At 38.9% G+C, this 14384-nt stretch overlaps 1 pseudogene; it reads right to left on the bottom strand.

Annotated features, from left to right (window-relative positions):
• Positions 1–3303: 3303 nt before the first annotated feature.
• Positions 3304–13999, bottom strand: LOC108697052 (annotated as a pseudogene).
• Between the last annotated feature and the right edge of the window lie 385 nt (positions 14000–14384).

The raw sequence follows: 14384 nt of genomic DNA, 5'->3' as shown, positions 1-14384 counted from the left end.
ACAATAAAAATACATTCTATGTACCCTATTGATAGAGTAGCCAATTTAAAAAAAGTAAATAGCTTTGTGAATATCCTAAATGACAACTTTTTGTCTTGGCAGTTCGGGAACCTACGAGAAAGGATCTGGTAATAACTAATAATAATACAGAATTTAACTCCAGCATTAGTGAGGGTGAGCATTTAGGGAATGGTGATCATAACATTTTCTCTTTTGAGATCTGAGATAATTGTAACTAGAACCAAATGCTCAAACATTGTCAGTATAAGGCAGGGGTCCCCAACTTTGTTTTACCTGTGAGTCACATTCAAAATCTAAAAAGAGTTGGAGGGCAACACAAGCATGCAAAAGAGTTCATTGGTGTGCCAAATATGGGATTTGGTTGATTATTGGTAGCACCCCTATGTGGACTGGCAGACTACAGGAGACTCTGTTTGGCAGTACACCTGGTTTTTATACAACCAAAACTTGCCTCCAAGTCTGGAATTCAAAAATAAGCTCCTGCTTTGAGGCCACTGGGAGCAACATTCAAAGGGTTGGAGAGCAACTTGTTGATCACAAGCCACTGGTTGGGGATCACTTGGTATAAGGGCATCTCTAAAATATAAAATAAGGGACAATATACACCTAAAAACACCTTTGCTAAAAAAAAAAACAGTAAATAGGACTTGTGTTGAAAATGCTTTTCTGCTTTTAAAGCACTAATTAGAAGTTGTGCTTTTTTTCACTAAACTTTCTCCCCCCATCATTAAAAACACAGCAATTTGATCAGCACATTTTCGCCTTTGAATCCCTCCCCTCCCTAATCTTTGGAGCCGCTCATTATCAAAGGCTTCACTGTGGACTGGTAATTAGTTCAGAGACAGCTTTACTTGTCAGAAGCAGGAAGTAATAGGAAGTGACAACGTGAAACTGGTTCTATTCTCTTCCTTAATACCAGAAATTGCAAAAAACATAGATATTTAGGCTACAGGCAAAAAACATACTTAGCACAAGTGCTATTCATTGCACTTAAAAAGGGGGTGTAACAGTCGGCACCCAACACCAGAACAAATGCCAAGCACCCTGGTCTCGGCTCGTGCTTCACCTTGAGTGTGACCGCCTTTGGTGTCTGGAGGAGCTCTCAGCTACTTGGATGCCACCAGGACTTAAAACGAGAGGTGCAAGGCAATAGGTTCTGGATAGGCAGAGGGGCACGACTGTAAAACAAAGCAAGGTCGTAGTACAAGGCATTTAGGCAAAAGAGTAGTCAGATCAGGCTGGGTCGGGGCAGGCAGAGAATAAACGTAGTTAGGCAGGCAAGGGTCAAACCAGGAAGTCAATCAGAGGGTTAATCAGAAGAGGTATTTGGTAATCAGGCAAGGGTCAGGATCCAGAGGTCAGAATAGTCAAAAGCCAGGCAGGGGTCACAACAGGAATCAAACAGGTTCAAAACAGGATTAGCAAAGCTCAGGAAGCACCAGGAACAAACTCCTATCACGGGCAAGGTCCCACAGCCCTAATGGGCTTTAAATAGTTTTTGAATTTTGCGCCATTGCGCGCTGATATCATTACGTCAGCGCGCCTTTAAATCCCCCAAGAACGCGTTGTGCGCGCCCTAAGATGCTGGCCCCTGCGGCCTAATGGAGGCTGCTCGTCGCTGTGGGCGTCCCCGCCGAGGGGGCAGCAGGCGTCCCTGCAGTCCCCCACACTAGACCACCAGGTACGTTCTTTACAGGGAGGTAAACTATCCCTTTAAATAGAAAAAAACTTTTATTACAGGGTTGAACCAGAAGGCCAATGGAATGTCTAAAATGCTGCTTAACAAATACACTTCTTAGTTTATTCCTCTAGTAGGCAGGGAAATAAATAGCAAAGCAAAACCTGTATTGCTCATTAGAAACCTGTAAGAAACAGGAAACTAACTCCATTTTAACTTTCAAGCTAGCATGCAGAAAAACAGGAATAACTAAAATAACATTGATACAAAAAATAAAATGAATGTCAAATTATTTTTCTATATATTGCTATGCACAAGGGCATACCAATTTATTTAGAAAATGATAATTTGAGATTTGTTCATGCACAAAAAGTACCCAAGTATATTAATAAGTACTGTAGATGGCTTTGTTGCTGTTACATCCTCTTTTTCGGAAAAGCTTTCTACTAAATGTTCGAAAACTGTTGGTTGAATATACCAACACAATAGCATTGGTGAGGCTGAGCACTGATATTGAGTAGTTCAGTACTGGAGCTTTGGGAAGGCAAGTCAAGTTCTTCCTTTCACATCTACAGTAAGCAAACCAATTCTTGCAGATCTTGCCATAGATGCTCTTTGTGCATCTGTGCTTTTATTACACCAGTGAGTCATGAGGAAAGGGCCAAACCTTTATAGCAGGACTGTAGTTTCTTCATCATACTGAAATAAGAAACTTTCTAAATACAATCGATTAAAAATTCTGTACCGTTCTCAACATCTGTTTCTCTTCATTCTCTCTTCATGCAGCAGTTGGGTGTCAGATATTCATTGACAGTTAGATCCACTTATATCTTATAGGGGGGCTCCTTTTGCCTAGAAAATGTATTAGAGCTCACTCTGTTAAACTCACCAGACATCATGTCTCTCTACATGCAGAATTTGTGAAAAGTCAGTTATTTTGTTAGATTTTGTTTGTACTGGAGTCAGTTATTTGAGTGAGCTCTAATTCATCTGCTGCTCCCTATAAGATATATTGGATCTAACTCAATGAATATCTAACTTGATTATTTCAGAAACAATGCATAATTTTTAGTTGATTGTATTTAGAAAGTTTAGCAAGAAGAAAACCATCACTCAGAGCTCAATGCATGCGGGGAAAGCCCTGCGTGTTTATTGCAATGTTACGTTTCGGGGGCGTGCCCCTTTGGTCTGACACGCCCCTGAAAACGTAACGTTGCAATAAACACGCAGGGCTTTGCCCACATGCATTGAGCTCTGAGTGCCGGTTTTCTTCTTGCTAAAAGTGTTTCATTAAGGGTTGCCGATCCCTTTCAACTGTGTACCAGGCCAGCTTGTACCGGAGAGGCCAGGGAGTGCTGGTGGGTTTTGGAACTTGGATTGTATTTAGAAAGTGTCTTATTGCAGTATGAGGAAGCTTGTATTAAATTTTCATTTTCTCGATAGTTCCCCTTTAATAGCAACTGGGCAGCGACTAGAGTGAGAAGGCAGAGGTATAAGACAAGACATTCAAATATGGCCAAAAGTGTATTTGCCTTGAACGATTTGTGAAAAGGCAATTATTTTGTTAGATTTTGTTTGTACTGGAGTCAGTTATTTGAGTGAGCTCTAATTCATCTGCTATGAAAGGAAGCCCCCCTATAAGATATATTGGATCTAACTGTCAATAAATATCTGACACCCGCCTGCTACATGTTTGTGAACATACAATGGAAGACATGTCCATGTCTATGGCGACAGAGCTCTGCACATGGAATGCCTATGGATTGTTTACAAGATAAGCTTTATTGTCCCTAGGCCTACTAATATAAAGACCAGGTAAGAGAGGAAGGGGACGTTCAGGCTCACACTGCTGCTGCACGTCATATCCATTGTTTCGGTTTTGAAAGTTTCATTTGTTAAATACAAGAATCTTTTTCTCGATGATCCAAGTCTGCAGATACTGTCTGTGGTACAGCCATAAAAAGACTGAATCTGCAACCTGTTTTCTGTAAAACAAAGAAGCAAAGATGTATAAATACATCTGACAAAATATAGAAATATTCTAGCCAGTGATTTTGTCACCTTTGTTCTGCAAGAAGATACCTGCAGCAAGTATTTTTGTAAAAAGAATCAACAGTCATGTGACTTTAAAATAAAATGTGCTATACTCTATACTTTACAGTATCTTCATGAGTAGTAGCCTTTGCCTGTGCATGAAAAACTGTAATGGAAAGGACCTGGTTTGCCTTTAAGGACCAAAATACAGTTGTTTTCCAATCTCATGTGTCCAATCGGAAGAGGAAAATGTATATGTAATTTATGGAAGTGTTATAGACACAATTTATTATTGTATACAATGTCAGAAGGAACACCAGCCAGTGACTTTGTTCACCCTGGTGTGGCTCACAAAATGACCCATTTCTGAGCCCCAGATTGTCAGTGTAAGCGTTTTGGAGCCAAATTTGAAATGCTGAGGAACAGGGTTCAATACCAGATTTTAAACAGCTCTAAATTGCTGTTTCTGACTGATCTTCTGTTTCCTTGTTGTTTTGCTGCCTACCCTGACATTTGCATAAAAATTCATCTACAGACTCTTTAACACCTTGTTTTTCCCTTTTAAAAACTCTACCAGAGAAAAAAAATCGAGGTATAATAAATAGGCCCCTTAGTGTTGGGCCTAGTCTGCTCACCTACAGCACCTGCTCATTGACTTTTCCCCTTGACTTTGCAATTTGCCACATTAAAGTAAATATATGTAGGGACTCATAGGGTTAAGTTCCCCTATGGTCCTAAAACTACCACATGGTGGGAAATTCCCTTCCTGACCAGCTAAGTGCTGGACCTAAATTGGATAAGGGAGGGGGAGTGAGTCCTTTGTCTCTAATGCTATATGTTGTGGCAGATACTAGATTTGGCCAGAAGGTGTCACTGGTGTGTAACTGCTTCATATAGCTAGAGTCATGTGTTCAGGTTCATTCTAGTTTTACTTTCAAGGGGAATGGAGCTGTGACTGTTCTGCTGGGGTGCTGGAGCGCCAGACCCCAGGCCATGGAAAAACCACATGGGGGGCGATGCCCTGTGTTGGACCCTGATAATTGTGATAGAGACCATACAGGATAAGAGATGCCTGGAATGGGATGCCAGTTGAATGGGCTTTGCTGTGCTCATACTGTGGATATTGTTGGAAGATTGCCCTAAAGATTTAAACAAGTTTTGTGTGCTAGGCTAGGAGAACTTTGCAGCTTCTGAGGATTTCATCGCTGTAGATGCCTGTTCCAGCTCTGTGTGAGCCCCGTGGGGCATGGGTCTTTGTTCATGTGCCTGCTTCATGAGAGCAACTACCTCTGTCCATCTGGAGATGTATTTGGGCTGTTAGCACTACCTGGAAAGTTTAAAGTAATACTGACTAGAGATAGGCAAATTTCTCCCATTTTGCTTTGCCGAAAAATTCCTGAAAAATCGTGAAATCGGAAAGTTCATAAAAAATTCGGGAAATTCAAACATTTTGACAAATTCTAAAGTTTTCACAAAAAATTATGACATTCGAAAAAATCATGAAAATCGGAATTTTCACCGGCAGATTTTCGCAGGAGATTTGCGAATTTATTCGCTTGCGGCGAAACGTGGAAATTTGCCGCTAATTTGTACCAGGCAAATTTATTCACCCATCACTAATACTGACACAAAAAACATACTTTTCAAAATATTAATGAGCATTAAATGTTACCTATAAGTCATGTTGACCATATTTTGCTGATCTGGATAGGTAATTGTTACTTAAAATTCCTACACCTAATTGTTTTGTCAACCTGACCCTGTCCCTTTTCAAAGATTCAAGATTCTAATGCTAACAGACTACAGCATATGGCAGCCCCCTCATAGAGGAACATGGGGGATCAGATGGATTATGTAAAAGCATTTACGGAAAAATTATAAATAGCATGCAAAGGCAATGCTATGATAGCTGTAAAAAATTGTTTTATTTCTGGTGTCAGAGGCTGTGGGGGAAAAGAGGCTGTGACTTTATCCACCAGGAGTGGAATGTGGCACTCCGCCTGCTAATAAGTGTATCAGGGTTGGACTGCACATGGGTTCCCCAGAGTAGAGTGTATTGACATTGCAAATTGTTTTTACTCTGCACTTTCTTTCTTATATAAAGTTGCATTTGTTTTACTGTAATGGTGTGGTTAATCATTTGTTCCTTGTGGGGCCACCCGTAGGTGTATCCCCGGATCCCATTAGATGGAAGCACTGCGATGACATGTAAATTCCCAGTTCCCTTTCACTTAGCAAAGGGGATTCAGTACCTGTGGGTGGTAAGAAATGAATGATATATATCCTATGGCACAGGGGGTGGCCAAGATGGAGTTCAATATGATAGAAGTTACCTTTAAAACTTATAATATGTTATAGAATATAATGTTATAGCAACTTTTCAATTGGTTTTCATTATTTGGTGTTTTTTTTTAATTAGTTGCCTTCTTCTACTGACTCTTTCCAGCTTTCAAATAGGGGTCACTGATCCCATCTAAAAATCAAATGTTCTGTAAGAGTACACATTTATTGTTATTGCTACTTTTATTACTCATCTTTTTATTCAGGCCTTCTCCTATTCATATTCCAGTCTCTCATTCAAATCAGTGCATGGTTGCTAGGGTAATTTGGACCCTAGTAACCAGCTTGCTTAAATTGCCAATTGGAGAGCTGCTGAATAAAAAGCTAAATAACTCGAAAACCACAAATAATAAAAAATGAAAACCAATTGCAAATTGTCTCAGGATATTACTCTCTACATCATACTAAAAGTTAACTCAAAGGAGAACAACCTCTTAAATAAGGCTGAGGGAAGTGGCATGTTAGGATACTGCCCTTCAGAAGGACAGAGCTCTTGTTGGCCAGGGATAATATGTGGGTATCAGTCTTAGTGATGGGCGAATTTCTCCCATTTTGCTTTGCTGAAAAATTTGCGAATTCCCCACAAAATTTGTGAAACAGCGAAAGATTCGCAAAAAATCATGAAATCGTAAAGTTCATGAAAAATTTGTGAAATTCAAACATTTTCACGAAAAAGTTGTGACATTTGACCGTTTTCACGAAAAATTGGTGAAATTTGCCTGTTTTCATGGAAAAATAGTGAAATTCGAAAGTTTCACAAAAAATCGTGACATTTGAACATTTTCACGAAGATTTTTTGAAAATCAGAAATTGATGGCGGCGAATTTTCACCAGCGAATTTTGCAGGACAATCACGAAAAAATAGTGAAGCTGTTTTCATCAAAAAATAGTGAAATTCGAATGTTTTCACTAAAAAATAGTGAAATTCAAACGATTTCACACAAAAAAAGTGAAATTCGAAAGTTTTCACTAAAAAATCATGACATTCGAACATTTTCATGAAAAAATCACGAAAATCGGAAATTGCCGCCGGCAAATTTTCACCTCCGAATTTTCGCAGGAGATTCTCGAATTTATGCGGAAATTCGCTGTGAGTTCATGCCAGGCGAATTTATTCGCCCATCACAAGTCAGTCTATAAAAGGGAGGCAATTCCCTGTGTGACTTTGTACATAAATTATTTTAAAATAAAACTACACATACCATAGAGCTCCTGTTTTATGTTGTGGATGCAGCGATTCTCATTTCCAACACACTTCAAGGGAATGTCTACCAAACATCTCTGGGCATTTTCCGCATAGCATGTTGGGCAGGTCAGTCCATTTTCAGCAGTTGCTTGTGAAGGAACTTGAATAAATTGAGAGGATTTTTGGTGAATATATATATACACACACACGCACGCACGCACACACGCACACACACACACACACACACACTCTGTACATCTGCCCTGGCTAATTTCATGGCTAACAAAGGATAAAAACTTCTGTGGTTCATCTAAGAAGTTTAATGGGGTTATTTATTAAAGGTTGAATTTCAAATTTATGTGAATTTTTTTTCACTCTAATAAATTCAAATGTACTCAAAACTGGGACGTTATTTGTGATATAATGCAAACATCTAATATTCGATCGAATAGTCCTGAAAATTCTAATTGAAGTAATTTTGATGTGAAGAAGATTTGAATCTATTTGGATCTATTGATTGCTGCTAGGAATGGGGAAATTGTAACAATATACAACAAACCCTGTATAGGGAACTCTCTTTTGAGAGTGGATTCATATCATCCGCGACATCTCAATAGGGGAATACCCAGGGGAAAGTTTTTGCGATTGCGGAGGAATTGTAGTTCACAGAATTTCTAGCGGAATCGTGCAAATTGCGAGACAGATTCTTAGAGAAAGGTTATGGCATGAATGTGTTACAGGATGAGTTTGAACAGGCTCTAAACACAGATAGGATGGAATTAATTAGAGATAAGAACAGAATGGTCAACACCGCTAATAAGAAAAATTATTGGGAATAGAATGGATATGGGACAGCTGACGCTCAGTATGAAATATAATGCACAGTATGATAAAATCAAACGTATTGTATATAAATACCTACCAGTGTTACATGTTGAAAGGGACTTTAGAGAAGTCCTTGAGTAAGGGTTGTGGCAAGGAGAGCCCCAACGTTAGGGCCAATGCTGTCCCCAAGTCTTTGTGTGAAAGAAAATCACCCCAGCACATGGTTACAAAATGCAGGAATGTATAAGTGTGTGTCAGTGAGATGTGTCACATGCTCAGCAATCCGAGTATCCACTCAATTTGAGTGTAGTATTATGCACGAAATATACCAAATTAGAAACTATATAAACTGCAACATGAAGTCAGTGGTATATTTACATGTAGTGATGGGCGAAAAAAATTCGCCTGCCACAAATGTACGCATTTAGTCGCTGGCGAAAATTCACCAGTGTCAAAAAATAATAGACGTGTGTCTGCAAAGTCACTTGCGTCAAAGTTGCACTGCACACTATTCAGACGCCCTTTGACTTTAACGCCAGCGTCAAAATTGACGCAAGCAACTTTTCAATTTTGGACACAGGCGTCAATTTCGGTTTTCACTATTTTTCTGAACATTTTTTGCCATTTCGTGAATTTTGCAGGAAATTCGCAAAACAGGAGAAATTCACGCAAGCAACTTTTCAATTTTGGACACAGGCGTCAATTTCGGTTTTCACTATTTTTCTGAACATTTTTTGCCATTTCGTGAATTTTGCAGGAAATTCGCGAAACAGGAGAAATTCACCCACTTACATGCATGAAATGTTCAAAACAGTATGTAGGCTGTACGATAAGGTGTCTCAAGGATAGAATTAGGGAGCATTTAAACATGTGAGATCAGGAAGTGAGTCCTTGCCAGTATCAAGACACTTTAAAGAATGTAGCAAAGGAGACGTTAGATCATTGGTAGCACAGGATATAGAGCGAATAACCTTTGGCCCCAGGGGAGGAGATTTACAGGCGAAACTACTAAGAGATGAAGTTAGATGGATTTATAAATTATGTACTAGACAACCTCAGAGGTTAAATTCAGTATTCGACATTAGCTGCTATTTTTAAAATCAATTATTAAAATATCAAACAGAGAAACGGCCAATCCATATATCACTAACTAATAATGGTTTTCCGGTTAACCAGTATGATTTAGTAGTATTGTTTAAAGGAACTCAGGTTCTACCAGGAATTGTAACAAAGAATCAATCAGATATTTACGGGGGAATGTAATAAAAATCGGTAACGGAAAAACTATTCGCAATGCGAAAACAGTTTAAAGGAGAAGGAAAAGTTAAAACTAAGTAAGCCTTATCAGAAAGGCCCATCTAAATATACCAGTAAACCCCCAAAGTAATGTTGCTCTGAGTCCCCTGTCAAAAGAAATACTGCATTTCTTTCCTTCTATTGTGTACACATGGGCTTCTGTATCAGACTTCCTGCCTTCAGCTTAAACCTCATTGCCCTGGGCAAGAGCATGCTCAGTTTGCTCCTCTCCCCCCCTCCCTTCTCTACTGTAATCTGAGCCCAGACCAGGGAGAGACTCAGGCAGGAAGTGATGTCACACCACATTAATACTGCAGCTCCTATTCTAAACAAACAGAGAGTTTCAAGAGCTTTTTACTTAGGTATGGTAAAACATTCTACAGAATAAATATAGCATTCTAGCTTGTACTATTGCAGCTAATCTATTGGCAATAAAATGCCTCTGTAGCTTTCCTTCTCCTTTAAGGAACAATATTACATTGTGAGATATGGATTTTTATTCTTATTGGTGCAAATTGTTTTGCTCTTTGCGACTTTTATTACATTCCCCTGTAAGTATATAAAACTATATACTATGGGGCAGATTTACTAAAGGACGAAGTGACTAAAGTTATCGAAAATTCGTCTAGAGTGACGTAATTTTGTTACTTTGCCGAATTACTAACAGGCGCAAGCGTAACTTCGCTAGGGAAGGAAATAGACTCTAGCAGTAATTCACTTCCTTACGCCTGGTGAAGTTGCACTCTGGTGAAGGGACGTAACTACGCAAATTTACTAAGATGCGTTACCTTTTGCGCCAGACTTGCCTTTGCCACCTCAGACCAGGCGAAGTGCAATAGAGTAGATAGGACTTCCTCAAAAGATAGTTGAAAATTTTTCTAAGTCCCAAAAAATGCGGGTGACTTTTCATTTTTTAGGGTGATAGGCTACGAAAGATCGTAAATTTTTTCTGGGGTACCCGGCTTCCCCCCTACATTTCCTAACATATGGCACATAAAATGTACACTGGGCTCATGTGTAGGGTAATATAACAACTTTATTATATTTTATTACGTTTCCCAGGCTTGTGTAGTGTAATGTATTTGCTGCAACAAATACGTCCATTCAACTTTAACTTCCTGCCATATGCAAATTAGCCAATGCTAACATTGCTTTGCTTGCCACAGTAACGATAGCGCAACTTCGCCAGCGTTCGGTGCCCTGGACACAACTTCAGATTTTAGTGAATTAGCGTTGTCCTGCTGAATCTACGCCTGGCAAAGTGTTGCGATGTGAGCAGAGCGGACGCTAGCGCAAATTGCAAATTTCGGCGCTTAGTGAATCTGCCCCTATGTTTCCTGGTTGAAAGCAGACGGGTTTGGGAATAGGGTTTTTAACCTCTTAAACACATATAAATTTGGATATAATGAACTTATAAAGATCTATGATTGTATCAACTATTTTTGTATGATGTATTGCTTGATATGAAATTGGTTTTAAATAATCATGTATAAATGAACTTTTTAATTGATCTGCTAATTTTATGGGAGGGTAATTGTGGTTTAAATCCCGTGCATGATAATGTGTGATGAGGTCTCTGAGGAAGTGCGTAGACACGAAACGCGTCAGACCTCAGACCCTTGTTTGTATGACAGATGTAAAAATAAAATATATAACTTTTTAACCTGAATCCTGGATTTGGCTATGGAGGTCTGGAGTGCACTGCTGTAAAGATTGGTTCCTCAGAAAAAAAACTCGAATGTCAGGAAGGCAATTAACAAATGGTTCAACAGACCTCTGCCATTGGCTGGTTTTAGGTGGCGAATATTTGAATAAGAACTGTTTCCATGGTCGAGGTGATATATCTCACATTTCAATTTACATTTGAGTTTTGAGCTTTTAAATTCAAATTTCTTAAGTTTGACATATAAATAAAATCAAAAATTCAAATTCAGTTTTACAATTCGAACCTTAAAGGGATCCTGTCATCGGAAAACATGTTTTTTTCAAAATACATCAGTTAATAGTGCTACTCCAGCAGAATTCTGCACTGAAATCCATTTCTCAAAAGAGCAAACTGATTTTTTTATATTCAATTTTGAAATCTGACATGGGGCTAGACATTTTGTCAATTTCCCAGCTGCCCCATGTCATGTGACTTGTGCCTGCACTTTAGGAGAGAAATGCTTTCTGGCAGGCTGCTGTTTTTCCTTCTCAATATAACTGAATGTGTCTCAGTGAGACATGGGTTTTTACTATTGAGTGTTGTTCTTAGATCTACAGGGAGCTGTTATCTTGTGTTAGGGAGCTGTTATCTGGTTACCTTCCCATTGTTTTTTTGTTTGGCTGCTGGGGGGGGAAAGGGAAGGGGGTGATATCACTCCAACTTGCAGTACAGCAGTAAAGAGTGACTGAAGTTTATCAGAGCACAAGTGACATGACTTGGGGCAGCTGGGAAATTGACAAAATGTCTAGCCCCATGTCAGATTTCAAAATTGAATATAAAAAAATCCGTTTGCTCTTTTGAGAAATGGATTTCAGTGCAGAGTTCTGCTGGAACAGCACTATTAACGGATTCATTTTGAAAAAAATGTTTTTTCCCATGACAGTATCCCTTTAATAAATCTGCCCCTAAGTAAAGAGCCCACAGGCTTTTATTTTTCTCAAGGCTGAAGAGGCACGTACAGTGTAAACTAGAGACAGAATTTTATAGCGAACATTATAATTATCAAGTAGTCAAAGTTTTTATTTTGTGGGTCATTTCTGATCTGAACTTATTACTGCTTACAGACAGACGAATACTTACAGGTGGGGATTGGCGAAACACACATACTGGAGTTACAGCAGGTTGTATTGATTGCAAACGTTTTGATGTCACTGCTATAAGTACCAATTCGGTTGCACTCTGCAGCTCTTCCACATCTTCTTATAAGTTCAAATTCCTTTTCTTTACCTGTAAAATACAAATTTAATTCATTAAACCCTATGATTTTGTTGGGGGTGGCGGACATTGCCAATTTTAAAGAAATGCATTGTTGTTAACTAAGCCTTGTACATTTTTACGAATATTTTAGTTTATTTTACATTTTCAGTTATGTTCTTCAAAACATTTTTATGCGTAATATTATGGGGCACATTTACTATGGGTCGAATATCAAGGGTTAATTAACCCTCGATATTCGACCATCAAAGTAAAATCCTTCGAATATCGAAGTCGAAGGATTTAATGCATTTTATTCAATTGAACGATTAAATCCTCCGAAAATCCTCGATTTTCCTTCGATCAGAAATTGCTAGGAAAGCTTATAGGGAAGGTCCCCATAGGCTAACATTGGTGCTCGGTAGGTTTTAGGTGGCGAAGAAGGTAGTCGAAGTTTTTTTTAAAGAGACAGTACTTCGACCATCGAATTGTCGAATAGTCGAACGATTTTTAGTTCAAATCTTTACACTCAAAGTCGTAGTTGAAGGTCGAAGTAGCCAATTCTATGGTCGAAGTAGCCAAAAAAAACTTCAAAATCGAAGTTTTTTTCATTATAATCCTTCACTCGAGCTAAGTAAATGTGCCCCTATGTGTTGTTGAATCTTGCACATGCTGCATCCCTTTGGACTTTTACTATTGAGTGCTATTCTCATATCTACCACTGGGGCATGGGAGTTTTTTTTAGCAATACAGGTGTCAGGGTGCGATTGTCCTGTAACCTTCCAATTCTCCTGCTGAAGGGCAGGGAGGGAAGGGAGGGTGTGATCTCACTCCAACTTGCAGTGCAGCATCAACAGAGCTCAAGTCACATGACTAAGGGCACATGGGAAACTATCAACATGTCTAGCCCCATGTCAGATTGGTTTGGTGAGAATATACAGGTAGGGGACCTGTTATCCAGAATGCTCGGGACCTGGGGTTTTCCAAATAACAGATCTTTCTGTTATTTGGACCTTCATACCTTAAGTCTACTAGAAAATCATGTAATCATTACATAAACCCAATAGGCTGGTTTTGCTTCCAATAAGGATTAACTATATCTCAGTTGGGGTCAATTTCAAGCTACTGTTTTATTATTACAGTGAAAAAGGAAGCAATTTTTTAAAATAAAAATTATTTGGACAAAATAGAGTCTATTGGAGATGGCTTTTCCGTAATTCGGAGCTCCACCCATGTCCCGCCCCGACTTGTGTCCCCTTCCTCGTCGGGTAAGAGAGCACTGGGGAGGAGGGGATTTTCTTATTAGCTAAAGAGGAAGCAGACCCCACAGTCTGGGCCCCCTGTTCCCCTGCCCCCTGTGACTGCGAGCTCTGCTTCCTCTATAGTAATGCCACTGGTTGCTAGGATTCTCTTAACATAGAAACAGAGCAGTGGTTTGAATGATAGACTGGAAAAGGAGAGGGTCAGGAGGAGGGCAGGCAGAAGTTCCCTACATTTAAATATTATTTTTAAAAAATATATAATAGGAATATACCAGATATGGCCCATATTTTTTCTGTCAGGCACACAGTTTCTTCACCTTGACAGTGAACTGGGTGATATTCACATTTATCTGTATAAGAATGGCAAACTGGGCAAAGCATAGCATTCACTGAAATACAAGAAAGTGGAAATATAACAATATTAAATTATTACAGTTGACATTACAAGAATTTTTTTTTCATATCTTCTATGAATTTCCTTCCCCTCCCTCCAAAAAAGTGTATCTATGGAGTGTCTCAATGCAGATGATTCATGTGGATGGTATGAGTGCTATGGCACAGGTATAGGACCTGTTAGTTATCCAGAATGCTCTGGGGTTTTCCAGATAATGGCATTTTCCATAATTTGGATCTTTATACCTTGTCTACTAAAAAATCATTTAAACATTAAATACATCCAATAGGAATCCAAACAAGAATTAATGATATCTTATTTGGGATCAAATACAACTACTGTTTTATTATTACAGAGAAAAAGGAAATCATTTTTAAACACTGGAATTATTTGGATAAAATGGAGTCTATGGGAGAGGGCCTTGCCATAATGCAGAGCTTTCTGTTTAA

The sequence above is a fragment of the Xenopus laevis genome, chromosome 7L (genome assembly GCF_017654675.1).
Source record: "Xenopus laevis strain J_2021 chromosome 7L, Xenopus_laevis_v10.1, whole genome shotgun sequence".
In the NCBI taxonomy this organism is placed as follows: Eukaryota; Metazoa; Chordata; class Amphibia; order Anura; family Pipidae; genus Xenopus; species Xenopus laevis.
Note: the sequence above shows the minus strand (reverse complement) of the source record. Positions and strands in the feature narration are given on the sequence as shown.